Source organism: Podarcis filfolensis, assembly GCF_964270895.1.
Source record: "Podarcis filfolensis genome assembly, chromosome: 7".
Classification (NCBI taxonomy): domain Eukaryota; kingdom Metazoa; phylum Chordata; class Lepidosauria; order Squamata; family Lacertidae; genus Podarcis; species Podarcis filfolensis.
In genome coordinates, this window is record NC_139603.1 from 6,187,875 (window position 1) to 6,213,383 (window position 25,509).

Here is a 25,509-nt window from a genome sequence, read left to right on the forward strand (position 1 = left end):
CCCACAACTTAACAGCTTCCCCAACCCACAACACACTTGGCCGTCATTCAAGGTGCCCCAGGGCGTCAGTTATTTTGGAGAATTTTTCTGGCAGCTTCGCTTGCCCCATTTGGAGCCCACACGTTTCCGCTGCGTGTCTTTGCTCCGTCCGGGCTTCCAGCTCCAGTTAGCAGAGATTAGCACAGCGTCAGAAGTAAGCCTCTGTGTGCAGCAATAAATCAGGCAGACGCTCGGTGTCTTCCTTATCTTACAAGTAGCTTTAATCTCGTACAAAAACAACAGATCGTTACTTTCCCGGTGACAGCGCACTCATCTTGACCCTCTCCCGGATCTGGCTAGACTCACACTGCGTGTGTCTCTCTCTCTCTCTCAGAGATACTGACCACTCCCAGTGTTCTAAACACGCCTCCGAGAATGTGAGGCGTCACTCAGAACTTCTTAACCCTGTAAGTTCTGACTCTCTCAATACCCCCTCTCGCATCACATTCTGAGAGGACTTGTGAACACACCTTTACAGACCTCTGTGTGTCCCACACCTTCCCACCTGCCTGTTGAGTCTCCTCACAAATCTCTGGTTCGCACTGTGCGAGACCAACCCACGCATTTGTGACTCGAAACCTCTCAGGTGGAATTCCCTTTGTTGCCCGTGAAGACCGCCTGGGCACAAACTGGGGTTCTTCTTCTGACCCACTGGGGCCAGCAAGTGCGTCTTCTTCATCAGACGACTCCCCCTCTGACTTGACCCGTCTGTGAGCTTTCTCCATCACTCTAACAGGAGATGAGGGCTCACTCTTGGACACTCCTTTCACAACCTGTGGAGACGCCTCCCCCTGGTGCTGATCCTGATCATCGACCAGATCACCATTACCTGGCTCTCCCTCCTCCTCAGATTCAGACAAACAATCTGAGACAATGTCATGGCTGACTTTGCGCTTTGATCTACTTTCCTGCTGCTCTTTGAACTCAGCATGCTTACTGACCAGAAGCTTGGTCTGATCACCTTCTGGGTACGCAAATCTCCACCCCTTGGTCGTGGGCTCATACCCACAGAAGATCATTTCCTGGTACCTTGGACCACCCTCTTGCTGCAGCCACTTTGGTACAGGCACCATGGCCCTGCAACCAAACGAACGGAAGAAATGCACCTGCGGCTTCTGTCCGTTGAGCAAGAAATATGGGGTGTCACCTACCACTGCATTGTAGCACCTGTTCATCGTGAAATTGGCCGTTTTTACTGCCTCCCCCCAGAAACTGTGAGGCAACCCAGAGTCACTCAATAGGACCTCTGAAACATGAACCAGAGCCTTACTCCTCAGCTCTGCCACGCCACTCTCCTGAGGTGAAGTCACCTTGTGACGTATCCCCCACTGGCGAAAGAAACTCTTTAGAGCAGACCCAGTGACCTCTGAACCACGGTCACACTGGAAACCTTGCACCTTGGTGGAGAACCTCTGTTCCACCTGCGCAACCCAATCCCTGATTAGTTGCGTTGCTTCCTCCTGCGATTTCAGCGAAAAAGCCCAGGAGTTCTGCGTAAAATCATCAATCAAAATCAGCAAGAACCTGGCTTTGCCCAGACTTGGCTGAGGCATAGGCCCAAACAGGTCTGCGTGCACAAGCTCAAAAGGCTTTGTGGTTACCCTCTCCACCCTGGGATAGCTGTATCCCTTGTTCTTGGCTTTCCTGCAAGCCCTGTAATTTAGGGTTTCACCACATTCTCTTACCTTGCACCCTTTGGTGCATTCTGATAACATCTGCAAGTCATCACAAGACCCATGTGCAATCCTCTTGTGCCACACGCATGCACATGAAACATGAGTGTGAATGTTTTCTTTCCAAGTTTTCCCAGCATTCCCAGCTCCCTCCAGAGGTGTTGTTTCCAGAACAAAGAGGTTGTTCTGATTTTTCTCAACACGTACCAGTTGCTTCCCCCCTCTGGAAATTGTACAGACATTGTTCTCAAAACAAACCATGTACCCCTCCTGTAAAAGACACGGTACAGACAAAAGACAACAATTCAGTCCCGGCGCCACGTAGACTTCCAGCTGCGCCTGCAGGAAAGAAAGATAAACATTCCCAGACTTTTTTACAAGCCTCTGTGACCCATTAGCAAAGCACACTGTTTTCCCAGCTGAAACAGCTCTGCAGTTCTTTATCTGGACACCAGGTGACTCAAGCACGAGATGTCTATTTGCAGCAGAGTCAATGACCCAACGTAACACATTGTCCTTCGTTGCCTTAGCAACAGAGTTCCTTCTGCCCCCCTCCTTAGGGCCTTTACAGGTGTCTTTCAAAACAGCCATTGACGCAAACAGCTGATAAGCACCTCCTTCCCCTTCCGGCCGTCCCTGGGACTTTCCACGCTGGCCTCTTCTCCCGGGCTGGTTCCCATGGGAAATGTCCTTGGGACTTTCCTGCCCTTTCTCTCTCTGTGGACAGCTTCTGCGCAGGTGTTCAGGGGAACCGCAAACAAAACAGCAACGAATGGAAAACTTTACAAACTTGCCTTTGGACTTCAGTGCCCCCCCACTCTTGCCAGCAGCACTCCTTAAGGCTTTTCTTTGAGGCTTGGGGACGTGGCCTTTGGCTTCCAGCTCTGTGGTTTCTCTGCAAACCTTCTCCAGCTCCTGCCAAACAGCCTGGCACTCAAGACCCTTGGACTGGCCTTTCTGGCCTGCACCCCCAACACTCCTGGGTGCACAACTCCCAGAGGAACAGCTAGCCTCTCCTTTCCTCTTCCCAGCTTTCAGCAGCTTTCCAGCACACGGCTGCCCATCTCTCTGGCGTGTTGAAGCATCGCAGCAGCTTCCAGACACGGCTCCAGCCCCCCTTGGGCTTCCTGGGCGATCCCCAGCTTCTGCAGCGTCTGTGCAGCATCTGGCCCCCTCTGGTGTGGCTCCCACTGCAACCTTCAGTGCCTGCCACGCGACCCAGGGCTCCTTCCCGTCCAGCTTTTCAAAAGGGACTGCACGCGATTCATGGCTGTCTGCCATCTTCTCCCCCGGGGCCCAGCTTACTTACGACCAGTAGTAGCTTCTCCCGGCACCCGGTACAGCACAGCTGCTCCAGCCGGCTCCTTGCCTCACTATCAAAGGCACAGCTCCCCAGCTAGCTCCAGCTGGCTTGGCTTTCAGCTTTTCTCCACTGCCCTCTTCCTTGGCAGGAGATCCAGCACACACACCGGCACAGACCTGGCTTGCTTCACAGCGTCAGCTGACCCCCATAACCTTTGGAGAATTTTTCTGGCAGCTTCGCTTGCCCCATTTGGAGCCCACACGTTTCCGCTGCGTGTCTTTGCTCCGTCCGGGCTTCCAGCTCCAGTTAGCAGAGATTAGCACAGCGTCAGAAGTAAGCCTCTGTGTGCAGCAATAAATCAGGCAGACGCTCGGTGTCTTCCTTATCTTACAAGTAGCTTTAATCTCGTACAAAAACAACAGATCGTTACTTTCCCGGTGACAGCGCACTCATCTTGACCCTCTCCCGGATCTGGCTAGACTCACACTGCGTGTCTCTCTCTCTCTCTCTCAGAGATACTGACCACTCCCAGTGTTCTAAACACGCCTCCGAGAATGTGAGGCGTCACTCAGAACTTCTTAACCCTGTAAGTTCTGACTCTCTCAATAGTTATGTATGGCCCTGCGCTTCAAAGGAAGAAGCTGTGGTGGCTTTTCATGATGGTCCTAGCATTTTGGGGGCAGTTGGAGACTATGCAATTTTAAAATGCTATAGGAGATAAAGGATATAATATGCCATTGCATGCACCAATATTGTCCTTGGCTGGCTGGCATTCCCATCTCACAGGGCAGGTGATTATACGTATTGCATGCAATGCAGGCTGAGGCCTTCTGGCCTCCTGGAGTTCAGAAGCTTCATCTGCATAACAAAAGACAGAAAGGATTAAAAAAACCCACCAATGACATTGTTCGTAGTTGGCAGACAGCCAATCCCTGCTGAGATAGGGCCAGTGTTGTGATTCGCTAATTTCAAGGTGACCTATCGCAGGTGAGGTTTGCCTGGGCCGGCTTAAGGTATATAAAGTGGGCCAAGTGCCCTTGTTCCTCAGTCTTGTTCTTCTTGCTCCTGATGTTCCAATAAATCCTACTCTTTCTAGTCATCTCCTTGGTCCACTGATTCCTTCGTTCACCAAAATGAACTCGTAATAGAGTTCCATTAAATGAGCGGAATAGTCATCATCCCAATTTTGCTGCCCACAAAGAATGGAGAATTTTGGAAAGCCGTTTTAGCTCAGCCCATGAGAAATCGAGATGTTTGCCACTGGCATGCTTCTGTGTCTCCAGAGAGCAACCTGCAGGCAAAGGCTCCTGCACCCGTTCAACCTTTCGATAACCCTCATCGAAAGACAGAAAAACCGCTCCGGCTTCTAGGTCTCCCGCCCTGCTGCTGTGCTTGTGTGTGGTGAAGCCCATAGCCGTGGGGCTGCTCTGAGTGCCAGCGCCAGAGTGTGTTAGGAAGCTTGTGAAGCAATAACAACGGCTTGCCCGGTGATGGGGCGAGGGAAGGAGGGGGAGAAGGCGGATATTGCTCATTATCAGGCCTCACTGCCTGGCCTAATTGCTTGCTCGAGCTGAAACAATTGTGTTAGATGCTGCTTTGCCTAATTATTGTGGAGCTAACAATCACTGGTAAGGGAGACCCAGCACAGCACGAGGAAGCCAAGGTGTGCGTGGGGAGGTGCGTGTTTGCCGGGCACTTAAGGGACATGGCTGCTAAAGCTCTGAGTTAGAGAGAAAACATGACCTGAAATTGGTCGAGCAGGTCTTCTGTCTGTCTGTCTCTCTCCCACCCACACATTTCCTCTGCAAGCTCCATGGAGAAAAACAACAACAGCTCTAGTGCCATGGCAGTAGATTTAATCTGTACCTGGAACTCCAGTGAGCTGCAAATATCAATGTAAGCTCTTGGGGAAAGAAAAATGAGCACCACAACAGGATATTATTTATTTATTATCATTGACCCCCATCCATAGCATTAGGTTGAGGCAGAGTTTGCAACGGACACCGCCACAAAGTGCTGCCTCCCACCGCAACTCACATGTGCACACATCAGCCACAGGGTGCAGTATACGGGGCATGCATTTCTCTGTACTAAGTCAGGCAGCTGCAGCTCTCTATAGGTAGAACAGATGCTCACCCAACTAATAGCCAGCAGGGACCCCGCCATTCTTTGCAGGCTGCAAAGGCATCTAGTTGTTACTCTGTGGAACAAAAAGCTTGCCAGCCTGCCTATTACGTACAGAATTTGCTCCATGTCATTTGGTGTTTTCTGCTCTACTAATTTTTTGTCCCTTCCTGATTTACGGCTTCTTTAACCCCACATTTTAAAGATCCAGCTACCCAGCGTAGCAGTTTTGGAAAGTTAAGAGGCATTGAAAGGGTAAATATAAGTTCCAGCTATAAGGAGCTGGAGCTGGAAACTAGGACTTTGCACTGACTTCACATTTGAATGTGAATTTAGGTTCAGGACTTTTTGTTTTGATTTGCTTCGTTTTCTGGGCATTGGTTCAATACATCTGACCCACTAAATCGGATCTAAACGGATACGAGGAAAATCTGAAGAGAGATTTTGCTTAACCAAGCTCCAGTTCAGAGGATAAGATTGCATTTTCACAAGCCACAGTTGTGGAACAACAAGAAAAGCTCCCAGACCTGAGGTAATTAATCATTATGTAATACGGTTGAAATAAATCTGGAGCAAAAATGTGGATGAGCAGTAACCACACCCTAACTGCTGCTGCTGGCAGTGAATAAGAGAATGTTTACTCCTGAGTAGTAAATGATGATAATAATTTTTATTTATACCCCGCCCTCCCCAGCCAAGGCCGGGCTCAGGGCGGCTAACAAGCAATAATAAAAACAAGTTGAATGAATACAACTTAAAAACAAGATTAAAATACAACATTGAAACATTAAAATGCAGCCTCATCACAGGAGGAGAAAGGAAAAAAGAAAGAGGGGGAGGGAATCAAATTGGCTCCAAGCCAAAGGCCAGGCGGAACAACTCTGTCTTACAGGCCCTGCGGAAATAAAACAGATCCTGCAGGGCCCTGGTCTCATGAGGCAGAGCGTTCCACCAGGCCGGAGCCAGTCTTGAAAAGGCCCTGGCTCTGGTTGAAGCCAATCTAACTTCCTTAGGGCCCGGGACCTCTAGGGTGTTGCTATTTATGGATCTTAAGGTCCTCCGTGGGGCATACCGGGAGAGGCGGTCCCGTAGGTACGAGGGTCCTAGGCCGTGAAGGGCTTTAAAGGTCAAAACCAGCACCTTAAATCTGACCCTGTACTCCACCGGGAGCCAGTGCAGCTTGAAAAGCACTGGGTGAATATGCTCCCATGGCAGAGACACCGTGAGGAGCCTCGCTGCAGCATTCTGCACCCGCTGGAGTTTCTGGGACAGCTTCAAGGGCAGCCCCACGTAGAGCGAATTACAGTAGTCAAGCCTGGAGGTGCCTGTCGCATGGATCACTGTGGCCAGATAGGGGCAGGAAAGGTAAGGGACCAACTGCTTGATGCGGCGAAGGTGGAAAAATGTCGCCTTGGCTGCTGCTGTAACCTGCACCTCCGTGGAAAGGGAGGCATCAAGGATTACACCCAAACTCTTAACGGAAGGCAATGGCACTAATTGGGCCCCCGCAAGAGAAGGGAGTTGGTCCCTCATCCCCATGCCATCCCAACCTAGCCATAGGACCTCTGTCTTCAAAGGATTTAGTTTCAATCGGCTCCCACGAAACCATCCAGCCACAGCTTCCAAGCATCTGGTCAGTGTGTCCGGGGCGAGTCGGTGTGGCCATCCATCAGCAGATAGAGCTGAGTGTCATCAGCGTATTGGTGACAGCCCAGCCCAAAGCTCCGGACAATCTGGGCAAGGGGGCGCATAAAGATGTTAAAAAGCATCGGGGAGAGGATTGGATCGGTCTGGACCAGACTGGGCCTGATCCGGATTTACAAATCGGAGCCACGAATTGAATCTGCTGGAGTCTGAGCACAGCCCCAATATTTACTTACATTCACTACTTTGTGTGCTTTGTCATATGACCAGAAAGCCTGCCGAAATCTGACAGAATTAATAGCAGAGAGCTTGAGACTTTTGAGAAGGAAAAGATATTAACAAGTTAATCATCTCTCTCCAAATTAGTCCAGAGGGAGCACATCCAAGCTCCTCATAAAGCGCCGGAAAGGAAGAAAACTGACAGAGAGAAGCTGTTTGTATAAGAGCAATCTTAGCACCCAAATACAAAATACAAATACAAAAAGCAGTTGCACTGCATATATAATGGTGGGAGAGGGAGATGAGAGAGAGGAGGGCGAAATTGCCTTGGCACTAATGACAAAAACCTCACCAATTAGCTCAGAGTTCCTTCACTGGCATCTCATGGGACTCCCAGCCCCATTTCTCAAAAACTCCCTGTTGGTGGAAGCCAAATCCTCACTCTGGGCTGGCTGAGTGAAAGGAAGGAGGGCTTCTGCATGTGCATCTAGTTAGTTCTTGCATCACAGGTAAGTACCTGAAGAGGGAACGTCCTGCAGAGGGGAGTGGGGAGAGGAAGCCAGTGGGGGTCTCGAGGAAGTGGGGCACCCTGCCAGCAGCGGCAGAGGAAGCTGCTCGGGCGCCTGGGGAACCAGTTACAGGGAACCAGGCACAGGGCCTTCTTGGTAGTGGCACCCACCCTGTGGAACACCCTCCCACCAGATGTCAAAGAGAAAAACAACTACCAGACTTTTAGAAGAAATCTGAAGGCAGCCCTCTTTAGGGAAGCTTTTAATGTTTAACAGAGCATTGTATTTTAATACAGTGGTGCTTCAGGTTACAGACGCTTCAGGTTACAGATGCTTCAGGTTACAGACTCCGCTAACCCAGAAATAGTACCTTGGGTTAAGAACTCTGCTTCAGGATGAGAACAGAAATTGTGTGGCGGCAGCGCAGCAGCAGCGGGAAGCCCCATTAGCTAAAGTTGTACCTCAGGTTAAGAACAGTATCAGGTTAAGAATGGACCTCCGGAACAAATTACCGTAAGTTCTTAACCTGAGATACCACTGTATTTTGTTGGAAGCTGCCCAGAGTGGCTGGGGAAACCCAGACAGATGGGCGGGGTATAAATAAATTATTATTATTATTATTATTATTATTATTATTATTATTATTATTACAGTGGTACCTCAGGTTAAGAACTTAATTCATTCTGGAGGTTTTACAGGGCAACAGGAGCTCACAAAAAAACCCAAAAAGTTTGCTGTTCCAAGAATCTTACAAAGTTCTGAAGGAAAGTACAGGAAAGGGAAACAGAATGAAATTATGCAAAATGATAAAAATGCAGAATAAAGAATACAAATTAGGAGGAAATTGTGCACATTTGCTTGATATAGATTTTTGAAGTAACAAGTAACCCATGATGGCTCAGTCGCAAAAGCATATGCAGGTTTCTTAGTTCACCAGAATTCTGAAGAATCTGTGTGAAAAGTATTGCGTTCTATTTTGTGTGTGTTTTTTGTGGGGCTCTCATAATGGTATTGTTTTATACTACTCTTTTATGGAACAATTCAGGTTTAACAATTCAACTTTTCTCGCATTAGACTTTGGATAGTCTTGGGCAGACATATATATGTGCATAGCATTAATCTAGGGCTGCCATTGGTTCACCCAGAGCTGTCGGTCCACGATGTGAAATTACCTGAATGTCTGGAGGCTTACTGAGCTTGTGGATAAGCACAAAAGGGAGGTAGCAGTGATACTATAACTGGTTAGTAGAAAGCACAGTGGTGTTATATTTGCCTTAATATTATCATGTGGATTCAATTTGCATTTATGAAGTGAGGTGAACAGCTTTGGGAGATGAACTGGTGACTTTCCCCATCTAATGGAGCAAGAATACACCGGGATCTGAAATATCAGATGAGCTAACTGAGAAGCACTGTGAATTGATGGTTTCCCAGCTTCTGGCTGAGGAGAAAGGCACATTCACCCCTCAGGCTGCCTAGCTATGCCAAGTGCAAAGCCAGCTGCAAGGCAAAGGGAGGCAGTGAGCGAGAAAATGCCCAGACCCTTGTGTTAAATTCCTGTACACTAGCCCTGTCACTTCCTGTCACCACGCTTTGCCCTTCATGTGAATCTCCTGCTCAATTAAAGGTGATGTATTAGTGGAGCAATAACTGAGGGGTGTCGGCTGCCTGTCCCGTCCCCCCCAAGCCTGCTACAAGCAACCTTCTTCACTTGGCTAGGTGCCAACCATTAGCCAGGGCGATCTCTCAAAGGGGAAATGTTTGGTGCCACTTTACATTATATAGTATATACATACAAAGCATCAAATGTGGTGACAGTAATAATAATACAACAAAACAACACCACCACTAACTGGCTTATAAGTATAAAACCAAATTTACTAGAATAATAGCTAGAATAGAGATAGACTTGTAACCATTCAAACAACAAACATACTCAGGTGTCATGTGCAAGACAAAGCCTGGAAACATGGAGTGGATAAATGTACAACTGTATCTTAACAAGTTAAAGGTAAAGGTAAAGGGACCCCTGACCATTAGGTCCAGTCGTGACCGACTCTGGGGTTGCGGCGCTCATCTCGCTTTATTGGCCGAGGGAGCCGGCGTACAGCTTCCAGGTCATGTGGCCAGCATGACTAAGCTGCTTCTGGCAAACCAGAGCAGCTCACGGAAACACCGTTTACCTTCCCGCCGGAGTGGTACCTATTTATCTACTTGCACTTTGACGTGCTTTCGAACTGCTAGGTTGGCAGGAGCAGGGATCGAGCAACGGGAGCTCACTCCATCGCGGGCATTCAAACTGCTGACCTTCTGATCAGCAATTCCTAGGCTGTGTGGTTTAACCCACAGCGCCACCCTCTTAACAACTTACATGTGCAGTAAATGTTATCCAGACTGGATAAATGATACGTTCAACAAGTTTGTAAGTCCAATCACAGAAAGGCAACCCAGTGTGCTACCCTTGCCGTTGTGGCGGCACGGGGGTGCCGTTCTGTGATTGGACTTACGCTACTTGTACATTTATCCACTCCATGTTTGCAGTATTTCCAGACTGTGTCTTGCACATAGCACCTTAGTATGTTTGTTGTTTTAATGGTTACAAGTCTATCTCTATTCTAGCTATTATTCTAGTAAATTTGGTTTTATATTTATAAGCCAGTTTGTGTTGTTGTTGTTTGGTTGCATTGCCACTTTCAATTATTACATGCTTTCATTTTGTGAGACACAGCTATGGCTTGACTCAGCATTGAACAATGGATTAACAGTTGTTGTTGCTGCTGCTGCTGTTAATGTGAAGAGGAAACATGTCACAGTTCGGACCTAAAGCAGCCTGCTGGATCCTCTGAAGTCCTTATCCTGCCAGAGCTCAGGAATCCATGCATGTGTGTTCCCTAGAACCATTTATCCACTGAAATACTGTTTCTGTAATTCTCATGAATGCCAACGGGCCTGTGCTAATGATTTATCATGAGAATTTTCTGCATACAGTTGCTGAGTTGCATGTGGGAGATGCCATTTTTGAATGCTCCACCATGTTAAAAGCAAGAGCAACTCTTAATTACAGGGAAAACCATTCTAAACCAGCTCTCCTTCTGCTGGGCTAATCCTCTACAGTATTTGCAGGAAATTTCATGAATAATAATAAAAGAAACCACCTGTTCTGATTCAGCCAGGACTGCTCTGTTCTGTGTTCTGAGCCTGGTCCTACAGAAAGCCTTAATCTCAACCATCCTGATGTTAAAGCAGTTACTTCTGTTTTCTCATTGCACTGTCAATGCCTCTGGTAGCTAAAGATGAAGCCTAGGAAAGGACCAAGAGCTCAGCCATTTGCTGAAAACACTGGTCTAAGCATGTGTTTACATGCACACATGTGCCTGAGTTATAACTATGCAGAGAGATGGGGGGAAATAGTTGTTCACTGATTTAGGCAGTGCACTGTATGTGCTTAGGCAACAAAAGTTAAATATCTTTTCTTGAAAGAAAAAAAGTTAATGGTTCCCTGCATGAAACACCTGCATAGATTTGCCTGCAATTTATCAACTCCCACCCAGAAACCAATGTCCCCACTGTGGAAGGACATGTGGATCCAGAATTGGCCTCCACAGTCACTTACAGACTCATTGTTAAAACTGTGTTTACTCGGCTACAAGTGATCGCCAAAGAAGACCATTCTATGTTGCAGGCAACCAATACAATCCACATAGAATGATAGTGGCCAACACAAGAGGAGTGAATCAGATAGCAGATGTACAGTCTTCTCCACAGGCAGAGGAAATGAGATTGCTGATAGGTTGGATATGAGAAAAAGGATTTAAAGAAAGTGCTACAAGTAATTGAAATTAGGGGTTGCTGGAATGATTTAAAACAGGGATGCAGAAAAGGGAGGTATGGGGAAGTCGTTGAAAGAAGCTTTAAGGAAAAAAAGGTTAAGAAATTATACGTGTTTATATGTTTGTTTGTTTGTTTGTTTATGTATTGTGTTGTATTGTCTTTTAATATGTGTTGAAAAACCAATAAAAAATTTATAAAAAAAAGAGATTGCTGATAGGACAGAGCTGGGGTGGGGGTTTGGAGTGGTGCTGTGGGTTAAGCCACAGAGCCTAGGACTTGCCGATCAGAAGGTCGGCGGTTCGAATCCCCGCGATGGGGTGAGCTCCCGTTGCTCGGTCCCTGCTCCTGCCAACCCAGCAGTTCAAAAGCACATCAAAGTGCAAGTAGATAAATAGGAACTGCTCCAGCGGGAAGGTAAATGGCATTTCCGTGCGCTGCTCTGGTTCACCAGAAGCAGCTTAGTCACGCTGGCCACATGACCCAGAAGCTGTATGCCGGCTCCCTCGGCCAATAAAGCAAGATGAGCGCCGCAACCCCAGAGTCGGCCACGACTGGACGTAATGGTCAGGGGTTCCTTTACCTTTACCTACTGCAAATACTAATATTGTGCAGCTTGAAGCAACTGGATCCATAAGAACTGTCTCCTTTTGGAATAAAACATTGTCCAGACCCATAAGTTTGATTCAAAGCTTTACTTGCAGAACTTTCTTCAAAACAGAAAAAAAGTACATCCAAACATTTTCATAAGATCATGTGCATGTTCAGCACAGGCTCAGCTTCTTAGAAATTAAATAACATATAATCAGAGCTGACAAATATCGCTTTCTCTCACACACAGGCTCCATTAGTCTGTATTCCAACCCCAAGGCTGTTGAGCTCCTGGAGTGAGTCATTCACACATCTTTCTCCCACAGAGCCTGGGAACAAAAGACCACCAAAGACCAACTCCCCAAGATGGCAATCTGCAATTCAATACCTCTCATGTGATCTACAGTTAAACACTCACATGTTAGCTAGCAGAAACAGTGACAGTTAATTATCAACCCATCTATGTGCTTAGAGAGCTTTTCTTTAGCTTCAATGGAATCTTCCAATTAAACCCTTTCAGCGATGCACACAGGCATTCTCCATTTCAGTGTGAATTAAACAATTATACTTAACAAAAACAAAACAAGAAACTGGGCTACGCTAATGGACACTCTGCATGTGTTGCGGTGAACTACCATCATGAAAAGTTCATTTGGTTAATTGTGCATTGATCTTAGGTATTTTCAGAATTATCTTCTGCAAAGTTGTTCTCTGTTCATTTTCTCTTCCTATGTGTTTCTTTAACATTCTTTTAAAATTGAGGGAAATGACGACAGCAAAAAGAAAGATTTTAAAGCCCTTTTGCTTTGTATAGGATCAAACTGTACTATGGCATTATTAACACCACTACGAAACGGGGTGAGCTACAAAACAGGCTTGTCACCCTCCTCCCAGCGACCCTCATAGACAACAGTTCTGAAGTTGAAGCTGTTGCTAAGCAACACAGCTTCCCACTGAGCATGTGCCACAGCATACCATACCACCACTCATAGGATAAAGTAGCCAAAAATAAAATGCTTTACAAAAACTACCTACATGTTATACACTTACTCTGGCAAAACACATAGTTTGCTTCTCCCCTGATTTAATGCAAAAATCTTTCCTCAAATGGAGAAATCTGCCAACAAAGTCTAACCATATTTTTAAAAAGCCATTTGCAAAGCAGTTTACAGTGCAATCCTAACCCTTATGTTTACTCAGCAGTACTGTAGATTCCGGCGTATTAGGCGACTGGGCGTATAGTACGACCCCCCAAATTGGCAGCTGCCAATTTGGGGGGTCGACTTATACACCCATTCTTATATGCGGCAGCTTCGCTGGGCAGCAGCGGCAGGCGGTGGGCTCTGTGCCGGGAGGAAGCTGCCCGGTGAAGCTGCCCAGCGATGCTAAGCCAGCTTCGCTGGATGGCTCCCTCCCGGTGCGGAGCCCACCGCCTACTGCCACTGCCTAGCAAACCCATACCCGGCATATAAGACGACCCCAACTTTTTAGAGGATTTTCCGGGGTTAAAAGGTCGTCTTATACGCCAGAATCTACGGTGAGTTATATTGAACTCAATGGGGCTTCCTCCCCCTAAGCAGAGCCATAGTTATTGGGGGGGGGCTAGCCAGCATTTTTGCCCCAGGTGAAGCCCCCAGAGGGGCACCATTGAGGCTCCCAGCCTATGTGTGTGCGTGTGTGCAAATGCATTTGGGAGCGTGCCAAACCAGTTCTTTGACCCGGTGAAATAACGCCTAGTTTTGCCCCTGTGGCCTCAGTGAGGTTAGAGTTGCAGCCTAATTACACACAGGTCTCACTTACCGGACACAATGCATTCCCAAGAAATTGTTTGCTAGGTGAGCATTCGCATAACGAGTTGATGATTTTCACATAATGAGTGGGAGAATAGCGGGACCTGAGAATCTGAGGAGTTTCCACTGTCCAATATCTCCCATCCAATATCTGTGTTGGTTCTCAGACTTGCTGCCATGCAGATTGCTTTTATTCCTTGCTCTGAGTTTGAAGCAAGGAAGGAAGGGGGCACCCTATTTTGTTTTTATGTGTTGACCATTGTTTTTAATTTTTATTATGGCTAGGGGCCCCAAAAGGTGAAAGTGGCCTGGGCACCTCTGTGTCCTTGATGAAACAGCCAGTGGTTTCATCTGATACCATCTTCTCCCTCAATCAGGCATCTCTAAGGTCATAGAATCATAGAATTTTTTTGAATTGGAAAGGACTCTGAGGATCATCTAAACCAATCCCCTGCAATGCAGGAATATGCAGCTGTCCCATACAGGAATCAAACCTGCACTTTGGTGTTATGTTACCAGCTGTGATGGCCTGGGACTCCGGCTCGGACTCGGAGCCAGAGGAGTCTCAGTCCGCACCGGATCCTGTGCCTCAGGCAGCATCTGAACCTAGTCTGGGGCCTGATTCTGAAGAGCCCCAGTCTGCATAGGTTCCCCTGCAACAAGTACCAGCTGGGCCGAGTCAGGGGCCTGAGCCTGCCCTGGCTCCAGATGCGGGGATTACCTCGTTGCCTTCAGCTGGGCAATCACTTACAGCTGCTCCACTACCAGTTGGGTCAGGAGAGGCTGAGGCGGCCTCTGGGTCTAGTAACCCGCCGACATATCCCGAGTTGCAGAGACTGAGGTCTGAGAAAAGGAGAGACCTGAGTACTTGCAGGAGGAGTGCTCGCCTTCGGGCGAGACAGGGAGGTGAGTCACCGGGGGATCAGGACCAGCCGTTACCCCGACAGAGATAAAAGGCTGCTGGACCCCACTCCAGGTTGTGGGAGCAATGTTGCTATTTGCCAGTACCTGCCTATGATCCTGTGTCTGACAAGTCACACTGTTCTTTTACAATAAAGCTGCTCTTCTTTTAAGCAAACATTTTGGCCTGGCTTTTTCCCTGAAATGACCTGATGCTTCCTCTGTTCCAACACTGCCACCCACCCTGGACTCTGCCTTTCACCTTTGGCCCTTTCCTGGGCCTAAATTCTGGCCAGTTCTCCATTCCTAGTTCATCAGCTCTGTAATACTGGACTAAGTGAGAAGGCACATGGAAGTGGGGTGCTTGCCTCACTTTCATGGGGAGCCTGCTTGGGCTCTGTGTTGAGCAATGTAGGGATGCCAATGCACTCCTTTGCCCTGTTCACCAGCCATTCAAGGACCAGCTGTAGCAGCATCTTAGTACAAAATTTTATCTCTTCAGACAGGTGGCTTACATTATGATGCTCTCTTGGTTGCCCAAGAAGACATCCATGGCAGGCAAAACACCAGAGACACAAAAATAGCTTTGAATTCCCCCCCCCCACCCTGCTCTAACCTGTTCTCCTCTGGCTGTGCCAACCCCACAGCCAGTCCATCACAACCCTATTTCTAGGGAAGATCAAAGCATGCCTTCTTCTTTTTTGCAGCTCCATTATGGGGCTGCAGAGGTGGGGCAGCACCATCTTTATTCCTTGCACTGGAATCTCAACCTAAAGACTTTTGGGGAAATGAGGTATATCGTGTCCTCCCTTAAAGTGTTGCGGTGAGACCTGGAAACCGAAACCCTGTGTTGTGGGTAGGTAAGATTGGTCAGCAACAACACCCAATTGGTACAGTAGGTCCCTCGATGCTGGGTTCAATCTGGCCAACGGGGTGCAGTCCAAACGGATCGAGGGACCTTTATATACCCATGCACATGACCCAGAGCTTCCTCTTTTGGTGTGTGCATTCAGAACAGCAACAGTGTGTCCTCTGTGCGTCCAAGAGAGGGCTATTTACCTTCGATGGGTCGTCCTGGTGATATCTTTCCGTTTTCCCTTCTTTCCCAAATCCAATTTATTTTCTTTGTTAATTTTTGCTCCTTTCCCTTCCTTTTCCTTCCTTCCTTCGGCCCCTGAGTGCTCCTGCTTGTGGAGCTTCCCGCTGCCCGTTTAATCACCTTTGGTTTCCTTGCGCAGCGGTCTTTTGATTCATTTCCTTGGAAGGGCTTTCGCCCTCAGGGCTTTTGCCCCGGAGTGCTCCCTGTTCGGAGCTTTCCTCTGCCTGTTCAATCGCATTTGGGTTGCTTTGTGCAGCGGTGTTTAATTCGGTTCCTTAGAGGGGCCTTCGCCCACGGAGCAGTTGCTCCGGAGTGTTGCCGGTTCGTGGAGCTTGCTGCTGCCCACGTAGCATCGTCCTCGGGCTCCCCCTTGAGCAGCGGCTGTTGCGAAGTTCCTTTGAAGGCTTTTCCCCTAACGGGCCTGTGCCTCTGAGTGCTCCCTGTCTATAGAGCTTCCCACTTTCCCTCAGGCTCTTCGAGCAGCGGCCTTTCATATCGGGTCCAGCTGTGGTTGCAGTTTTGGCAGGAACTCCATCTTGTGTGGCGGGAGCGCCATCTTGTTTTGGTGGGAGCGTCATTTTTTTTACAGCCTGGGTGTCTTTAATTTTGTTGTAGTATCCCTGCTTGTTACGGAAGGGTTTAAAACGCCTGTTAAGAGGAACCCTAGTCCTGCTCTCCCTTCAAAAAGGGTAATTAGAGGCCCATCTCAGTTATTGCATTCAGTGTAGGCCCCAGCAGTTCCTCAGCATACGCTGGATCGCTTGGGTGCTATTGTGGCCAATATTGGTTCAGACCCTGCGGCCTTGACAAGGTTTAATACGGAGCTTGAGTCATTGGCTCAGCAGTTTGGGAGGCAGCCTGTTTCTCAGCCTGGCCCCTCCACATCTTCCAGTTTTTGAGGCCCACGGTCCCTCTGATGCGAGTGAAGGGAGCGAGGCTTATGACCCTTCTGGGGCCCTGCTCTCCCAATTCCAACCTTCTAGGATCCCAGCCCCAGCTAGGCCTAGGGGTCGTCCTAGGAGTATAGGTGCCATGGTTCAGCAGGCGTTTCGGTCTGGTTTGCCACGTTCCCACTCGGCACCTCCGGGGTCTGGGAGCTCAGGGCCTTCAGTTGCACAACATGGGGGGGGGGACTTCTTCCCAGCAGAGTACCTCACATGTTTTTAGTTCTATGCAGGACCGGTCGGCTCCGTCGAGAGAGGCGCTCAGCATCCACTCTTCGGAGGAGGATCTCCTGATGTCTAGGGTCCCTTCATCCGGTGGCAAGCAGCAGAAGAGTCATCGCTCCAAACACATGGCCAAGAGTTGCAGAGATGGTGATTCCTCCTCTTCTGCTGGTACATCTTCTCAGTCCTCTGATGATGATTCAGATGTGGTTATGGGTCTTTATTGGGGCCACGGTGAGGGGGTTTCGGGCCTTCCCAGGTGGGCGTGGCAGTGTAGAGCCAACACGCACAGGGCTAGGTATGGCCTTCCCCTCGAATGCATCAATGGCGAACCGGTCAAGGATGTTAAAGTCTCAATCAATGCTGTCAGGGTTATTATTCCTGGTGCGCATTTGCCTTCCAGGTTGCGAAATAGGATTCTCAATGGTCGCTATGTGGATATCTTCAAACTCCTTCCCCCTAATGAATGCCTGGACAAGGATAAGCAAGCTATTTGGGGGAAGGGCAAGGCCAGCTCCCTTAAAGTGGGGAGAACTTTTGAGAGATGGCTTGATATCCAGAGAAGGAATGCTTCGGGAGGAGCTTCTCCCTACAGTGTGGGCGAAGGTGTCTGCGGAAGGCACGCCTGTGGCATTAGTGGTGCAGCTGGGCGAGAACGATTTGCCGGAAGCTCCTGGCTTGAGCCTGTGGACCTGCATGCAGGATGACTTGGAAGAGTTGAAGGCAGCTCTTCCCGGACTCAAAATTTTTTGGTCGCAGCTGTTGCAGCAACATGTGTGACGAGGTAGCTGGTGCCCAGCTGCCACCAAAAGGGCCAGGAGGTGCGTCCAGAGCGCAGTGGCCAAGAAGGTTCTGGCCTTGGGCGGGACGGTGATCCATCACCCAGGCATTACCTTCCGTGATGCGTCCCTTTACAGGCTTGATGGGGTTCATCTGTCTGTGATTGGGAATGATTTGTGGCTGACCTCCGTGTCAGCAGGGTTAAGGGATTGGTTACAGGTGTGAGTGGTTGGCGGCGAGTGCAGGTGCTCGTGTGGTGGATAGGCTCTGGTTCAGGTGATAGGGATGGGAGAACAGTCTCACCATCCCTATGTAAAGGGTATTTCGTTAAAGGAATCCAGGGACTCAAATGTTTTGGTCAACCCTTGAGAGGGGGTTGTGCCCATGCCTGAGTCCAGGAGGACATCTGGGTGGCGCACATAGTCTGTTCCCGGCTTTTCGCCTACGTAGGTGTTCACCCTTGGCTGACCTATGCTGAAACCCTGGGTCAGCGCTACCTTCATGGCAGGGAGCTAGTCAAACCAGAGCCTATGAACCACTCACTTTCTGCAATCAATAAAGTTGTGGCCTAAATTCTGCCAGAAACCAAACTAAAATTTGAGTCAAGTGTGAATTTATTTAGGGGGAGGTTTCTGGGTCTGAACACGCAATTAACATTTGGTTAAGCGGTTTTTGCAGCTGTGGCAAAGCAGTGGCACTCTCATGACTCTTTGGGGCCACCTACCCGCACAGTAAGTGCTCACTGGAAGGACAGATCGTGAAGCTGAGGCTCCAATACTTTGGCCACCTCATGAGAAGACTCCCTGGAAAAGACCCTGATGTTGGGAAAGATGGAGGGCACAAGAAGAAGGGGACGACAGAGGACGAGATGGTTGGACAGTGTTCTCGAAGCTACAAACATGAGTTTGACCAAACTGCAGGAGGCAGTGGAAGACAGAAGTGCCTGGCGTGCTCTGGTCCAGGGGGTCACGAAGAGGCGGACACGACTAAACGACTAAACGACAACAACACCCCCACAGTGATGTAATGTCCTTCCTCACATTGAGGCATCATATAGCAAGATGGCCGGAGGGAACTGTATGTATCCTGCCATGGTAGCAAAATCTGTTTGAGAAAAATGAGGAGGGGAGGAAACTCTGCTTTTTAAATTTGCTAATTGAAGCTCTGCTCCCCAAAAGTCTCTAGAGCATGAGAAGCTCTGGCAGCCTCCCTTTCCAGCTTCCTGGGCACCCTGCTAATATGCTGCCTTAGTTCCCAGCCTTGTCTTCTCCAAGCCCATCTTCCCTTCCATAATATTTTGCTGGTATCCCAGCACAAATCTTGTGGATGGAGATATATGAGGGTTTGTGTCGGAATAGCAGGGGTTTATTAGGTTTGAGTTGGAAACTCTGAAGGGCTGAGTTCACAATTAAGGTCCCAAAGGCATCCTATAAAGCATTTTGACACGGGGGAATCTGGGCCTGATTATGAGCATCCTTCATCATCAAATATTAATGCCGAAGATGCTTAGAAGCGGGCAAAAGAATTATAGAATTTAATATCTACCCTGCTCTGTCAATAGACTGGGAGAAATGTACTCGCCCCACCCCATGCACAAAAATGTTTGCATTGCTTCTGTGTAAACTGGAAGAATGGCAACATTAACAAGCACGGCTCTTGTAGCGGAACCACTGGGAACTGCAGAGAAGGCCACACCAGGGATCAGAAGTGTTTAATATGCTGGTGAATTAGCTCATTAAACTGTAGTGGGGAATCTGTGCAGCCAAATTAAAATGCAACAGAGAAATCCATCTGAAGCAAGGAGGCTGAACTGCAGCCACTGCTGTTTATTGCACATTCATGCACCCCTGGGCTCCTGGGCTCCCTCTACTTGGCTTGCCGCTGCTCAACATACCTAAATCCTGAATGCTATATCACCTCCTCTAAAGTCACATACTTAAAACTCAACGTATGCTGTTCCGTGAAGGACTGGGAAGTAATCACAGACTCAAAAGAGAGAGCATCAGTTAAACACAGTTATACTGCAGAGGTCTCCTACTTAATTCTGTTAATGCTGTAGTATCAGTATTACAGATTTACAGTACTTTAATCGTTATTTCCTCCCCATGGGAATCCTGGGAATTGTGATTCTGTATAGTTATAAGAACTGTACTTCTGTATCATCAGTTCTCAAATACAAAATCCTTAACACTCTCAGCAAATTCCTGTTTCCAGGATTCTCTGGGAAGGCATAGTAATAAACGGATTAAAGTCAACATAGGCTTTGAGCTTGTTTGGAGGTTCTAGCAGGGGAGCGCAGCTATCGTATACCCTTGACCGAAGAATGGTACACTCCTTCTATCTGGGATGGTCGTCCTCTTCCACCGAGCGCGCAGCTTCGGGAGGGACGCACATGGAGCGGTGAGGGAGGAAGGGGACACCCGCCTAGCCAGCCAGATCAGCCGAATCAACCCTGGCGATCAATGGGGTGACAGATGTCGCAGCCAGATCGCCCTCACAGAACTTTCTTTATGTATGCAACAACAGCAGCAAGAATTCTCATCGCAAAGTATTGGAAGACACAAGAGCTACCCACTCTGGAAGAGTGGCAGATGAAGCTGATGGACTATATGGAACTGGCGGAAATGACTGGCAGAATCCGAGACCTGGGAGAAGAGTTGGTGGAAGAAGACTGGAAGAAATTTAAAGACTATCTTCAGAAATACTGTAAAATTAATGAATGTTAAAATTATGCTTGGATTGGTAATAAGTGGTAACTAGTGACAAAAGTTAATAAGATTATGTAAAAAATGTATTGATAAATGGTTGAAAATATCGAGGTATAATATGTTATGGTATAAAGTTAAAATATTTGAAAAAGGGGAAGAATTTGCTGAATTAAGTATGCAAATGGGAACACAAAAGGGGGGAGGTGTGAGGAGGTCAAGGACATAAGCATATGAAATTGAGGATACTGAGAAAAATGGATTTGTTTTATTTCTCTTATCAAATTTCTTTTTTTTTTCTTAACTAACTGTTTTTTGTGTATCTTTTGTGTTTTCTTTTTTGTAATGTTTATTTTTATCTGTGGATTTTTTTATTCTGTGAATTTTTATTTTTCTCTTTTGTAAAACTCCAATAAAAATTTATTTTAAAAAAAAAAAATAAAGTCAACATAGGCTTATAGTGGGTTTCTCCAATTCAGTGCCCGTAGGGTTCATTCAGCATAGACATTCCTCGCCCTGCATCTCTATCAAAAGCTACACTAGCCGTCTCAAAATTTGAAAATTTGGGGGAGAAAATCAGAATTTCAAAAATTTGCCAAAATTTCAAAATCTTCACTGCCTTGGGCACTGTGAACTCTGAGGGAAGGGGGCGTTTGCTTAATCCCCTCTACACAATGGAACAGAAGACCATGTGCTTACCAGCAAGTACACTCTGAAAAATACTCTTTAGCATAGGATCTCAATCCTTTGCAATCCTTGAAAAATACTCAAAAATACGCAACACTGGGGCCAATAACCCTTTGTGGGAATGCTGAGGGTGGCAGGAGAGGATATATTGTTTATTAATATGCTTCCTAACTTGCATTAGCAAGTTCCTTTACTTAGCAGAGTGCATTCCCCTTTACGCAGCAGAAAACTAGTTGCAAACTCGTGTGAGTTTCTTAAGACAATATGTAATTCAATCTGGCTTGTCCAGACTGAAATGTGTTCTAATATTTCCCTGGTAAGACCCCTTGAATCCTTCCTAAAAGAATAAAGACACCACAGTCTTAGTCATAAGCAGTAAAAAGAAAGTTTGCTCATGATCAGGCAGAGCACAGTGTGATCCTTGAAGGCAGGTTTAAGGCTTAAAGTTACAAACAGGCTTTCCCCATATGTGGGTTGACCTAGTGACTGCAGTTAACAGTCCGAGAAGTTTGAGGATGAAAAGAAGATGGAAAAGGAGGGGAAGTGGCAGCATGCCTTGGCCTTTTACCAGGTCTGGAAAGGTCACGCCCACCCACTAGTCACATGCAAGGGAAGGATGTTCCAGGCCAGGAGGAACAGAAAGTTTCAACTGGCTGGACCAAACATTTCCTTGCATGTGGACTCTTAATCTGGTGAACCGGGTTCGCTTCCCAGCTCCTCCACATGCAGCTGCTGGGTGACCTTGGGCCAGTCACACTTCTCTGAAGTCTCTCAGCCTCACTCGCCTCACAGTGTGTTTGTTGTGGGGGAGGAAGGAAAAGGAGATGGTTTGCCACTTTGAGACTCCTTAAGGGTAGTGATAAAATGGGATTATCAAGTCCAAACTCTTCTTCTTCTTCTTCTTCTTCTTCTTCTTCTTCTTCTTCTTCTTCTTCTTCTTCTTCTTCTTCCCTTGCATGTCCATTCTAGCAAAACAAGGAATAATAATAATAATAATAATAATAATAATAATAATAATAATAATAATTTATTTATACCCCGCCCATCTGGCTGAGCTTCCCCAGCCACTCTGGGCGGCTTCCAAAAAATATTAAAATACTGTAATACATCAAACATTAAAAGCTTCCCTAAACAGGGCTGCCTTCAGATGTCTTCTAAAAGTCTGGTAGTTGTTGTTCTCTTTGACATCTGGTGGGAGGGCGTTCCACAGGGTGGGTGTTGTATTTGACTGCTCCCGGTAGATTACATCCCACACGGCGGAGGACTACAGGGGTGTCCCATTTTAGCAGAAAATAAAAATGCATTTCAAAGGGTCTGTGGCTGAATTTTGCCATACGTTTAGTTCATAGGGGTGCGTGATTGTTTCAAATTAAAAATGGAAACAAATAGGGCCTGGTTGGTTTGTTTTTTATATGATACTAGCAAAGAAATGAGTTCCAGAGTCACAAAGGAGTTCCAAACATTCATTCAGCTCAATTCTCAGGGCAGAGAGTGGCACCTGACATCCTTGAGCAGCTGCCACACCAGCAGCATCCCAGAAGAGCCTACCACGGATGCCCACTTTAACCCCACCCCTGCGTTTTGTGACCTGGCTTTTCAAAGCAGCACCGTGCAATGAAGTGTAGCTCTGATTTTAATTTCCCTGATGTAACGTCACTCTGAAGAATTGTGGGAAATTAAAATGGCAGCTAGATCCAATTATCTGCCCCTGCTTAGAGAGCTGCTCCTGCTGCCCTAGACTGGTAAGTCCACCAGAGCCCACTCACACTGCTAAAGGGCCCTTTGCTCGGGGGCCCCTCACACCTGGAGCCAAGGTGACTTCTACGTCTCAAAATTCTTTAGTCAAGGTCTGGGGTTCTGGGCAACATGCACAGAGGCAGAGAACATAAAATTCTCAAACTTCAAACAATAACAGTATTTTTTCTTAATGAGTGCATGTAGACAATTATAAAAGCATCAAACAAGCACTTCATGCAAGTTGCTCTGGATCCCTTTTAGGAGTCATTTAATCAGTTAAATAATATATATGTTACTGTGATTAACAAAACAGAGTATTTTTTATTCATGTGGCAAAATGTTTCGGCTTCTGCCTTCATCAGCTGCTCTGATGAAAATGAAACAATGCTGTTTCCAGAGGTGGGAGTTACAAAGCTTTGAGGAAGGGGTGCTCAGGGAAGCTTCATGCCCTGAAGCAAAGCGATGCTGGTGCCAGGTTGAGGCCATGTTGTGTCCTTGTGTCCAGTGGGCACATCCATAAGTTAACATTATTAGATCTGTCGGCATCCGAGTGCCTTGGAGACATCAAAGGTCAGGCCACTGGCACCAGCTGGACTACCACCCCTCCCATTTTTCAGATCGTCTCATACCCCTGCTTTCATCTTCAACCTCATTCCCATGCCTCCTACCCCCTACTTTTTTGCAACCCCATTTCCACCTTCACCCCCTTTTAGAAGGTGATAAGGATGCTCAGCAATGCAATGCAGGCAGGGCCGGCCCACTCATGAGGCAAGGTAAGGCGACTGCCTCGAGCAACAGAAGACCATGAGGCGGAACCCCTGCAGGCACCCTGTCACCAGCAAGAAGTGGACCGGCAACAGCATCAGTTTCCAACAACATCTGGCCAAAATTGCAAGAGATTTCGCCAGAAGCCATTGCCACTGTTCCACAGACCCTGCTACACAACACAGGTAAGTGGGGAGGGGGGGCTTTAGTGGTGGTGGGAAGCAGGGGAGCAGCAGCAGGCAGTGGTAGCCTCAAGTGGCAAAACAGGAGACATCTTCCCTGAATGTAGGGGAGGAAGAAGTTGCCGAAAGTTGCCATGGGTTGGTTTGTGAGCAAAGGGGGGTTGCACAAAAGGAGGCCCAAAGGAGCAGGATGTGTGTATGTGGGTGTGATAGTGAAAATGGGTGCAAAGTGGGACTGTGAAATCAAAGGGAGAATTGATTCTGAAATGGGGTTGGGAAGGGGAAGCTCAAAGGGGTTAATGCCAGGCTGTTGGTCACATGGAGGAAAAAGACTTATGGAGAGCCACCAAACCCCTATTGGTTCCACATTTCACCCCGGGTTGCAGTCAATACTAGTCCTATTTGTAGTAGACCCACTAAAACTAACAGACCTAGGTTAGGCATGTTAGGAAGAAGTGTTCCATCTTCTTATAAGTCTTCTGTTCTCATAAAGGTAAAGGTAAAGGTACCCCTGCCCGTACGGGTCAGTCGTGACCGACTCTGGGGTTGTGCGCCCATCTCGCTTAAGAGGCCGGGGGCCCAGTGGCGTAGCGTGGGGGGTGCAGGGGGGGCCGGCCGCACCAGGCGCAACATCTGGGGGTTAGGGTTAGGGGCGCAAATCCACGGGTTAGGGGGCGCAAATCCACGGGTTAGGGGGCACAAATTACTTGCCTTGCCCTGGGTGCTGACAACCCATGCTACGCCACTGCCGGGGGCCAGCGCTATCCGAAGACACTTCCGGGTCACGTGGCCAGCGTGACGAAGCTGCTCTGGCGAGCCTGCACCAGCGCAGCACACGGAAACGCCGTTTACCTTCCCGCTATAAAGCGGTACCTATTTATCTACTTGCACTTAGGAGTACTTTCAAACTGCTAGGTGGGCAGGAGCTGGGACTGAACAACGGGAGCTCACCCCACCGCGGGGATTCGAACCACCGACCATGCGATTGGCAAGTCCTAGGCGCTGAGGTTTTACCCACAGCGCCACCCGCGTCTGTTCTCATAGGCCCTTACAACTACAAAGGCAAGGAAAGATGCTTGTGGAAGTCTTGCAAAAGAAGGAGACAAAAGTTTGTTTCGTCTGTGTGGATTCCTTCTCCCTGGAGACGGAGCATTTGCAGGTTCCTCTGCTAGCCTATTTTTCATTTTTATGCACCAGCCATTCCTCTTGCACGTCACCTCTTACAGCACCCTTGAGCATTTTCAATCCATTCCACGCAAGGTTTGCCTGCCTTTACCCATTTCCTTATTGTTTTTTAATTGTTTTGTGGTGTGGTTTGTGTAGATAGAGATGTTAGTTAATAGCATGATCTCTGTGGGTTGAATCCAGACTTTACAGTAAACCTATTGAAATCAGTGGCATTTAAGTCATGACTAACTTAAACCCCATTGATAGACAAATAGGGATATTTTTCTATGCAGGGGCCTAGGAAGATTGGCTGACTGCCAGACCCCACAGCCACAAAGGCAAGCTATTTTCAGTCTGGCAGGGGGCTTCCCTTTGTGGTTGTTGCTTCAGGGGTGAAAATGAGGGCAAACACAGGCTGGGCCAAAACTTAGAAAATGACTTTCAATAGGGACAAATGTAAGGTTCTGCACTTAGGCAGGAAGAACAAGATGCACAAATATTTGGGATACGTGGCTTGCTAGCAGTACATGTGAAAAGGATCTAGGGTTCTTGGTGGAGCACAAGTTGAACACGAGTCAACACTCGTGATGCAGCAGCAAAA

The 25,509-nt window shown here is 47.7% G+C and overlaps 1 long non-coding RNA gene and 1 pseudogene across 2 annotated transcripts in view; one reads left to right on the top strand and one right to left on the bottom strand.

The window, feature by feature from the left end:
* Positions 1 to 16,713, top strand: part of LOC310767601 (polyamine-modulated factor 1-like) — a 161,024-nt pseudogene extending 144,311 nt beyond the window's left edge. The window contains exon 2 of the transcript XR_014552302.1: positions 16,703 to 16,713. The product of XR_014552302.1 is annotated as a polyamine-modulated factor 1-like (transcript). The remainder of the gene's footprint in view (positions 1 to 16,702) is intronic.
* The window catches only part of LOC310767629, a 52,494-nt gene that overhangs the window by 13,350 nt on the left and 13,635 nt on the right, over positions 1 to 25,509 (bottom strand). The gene's annotated exons all lie outside the window — the stretch shown is intronic.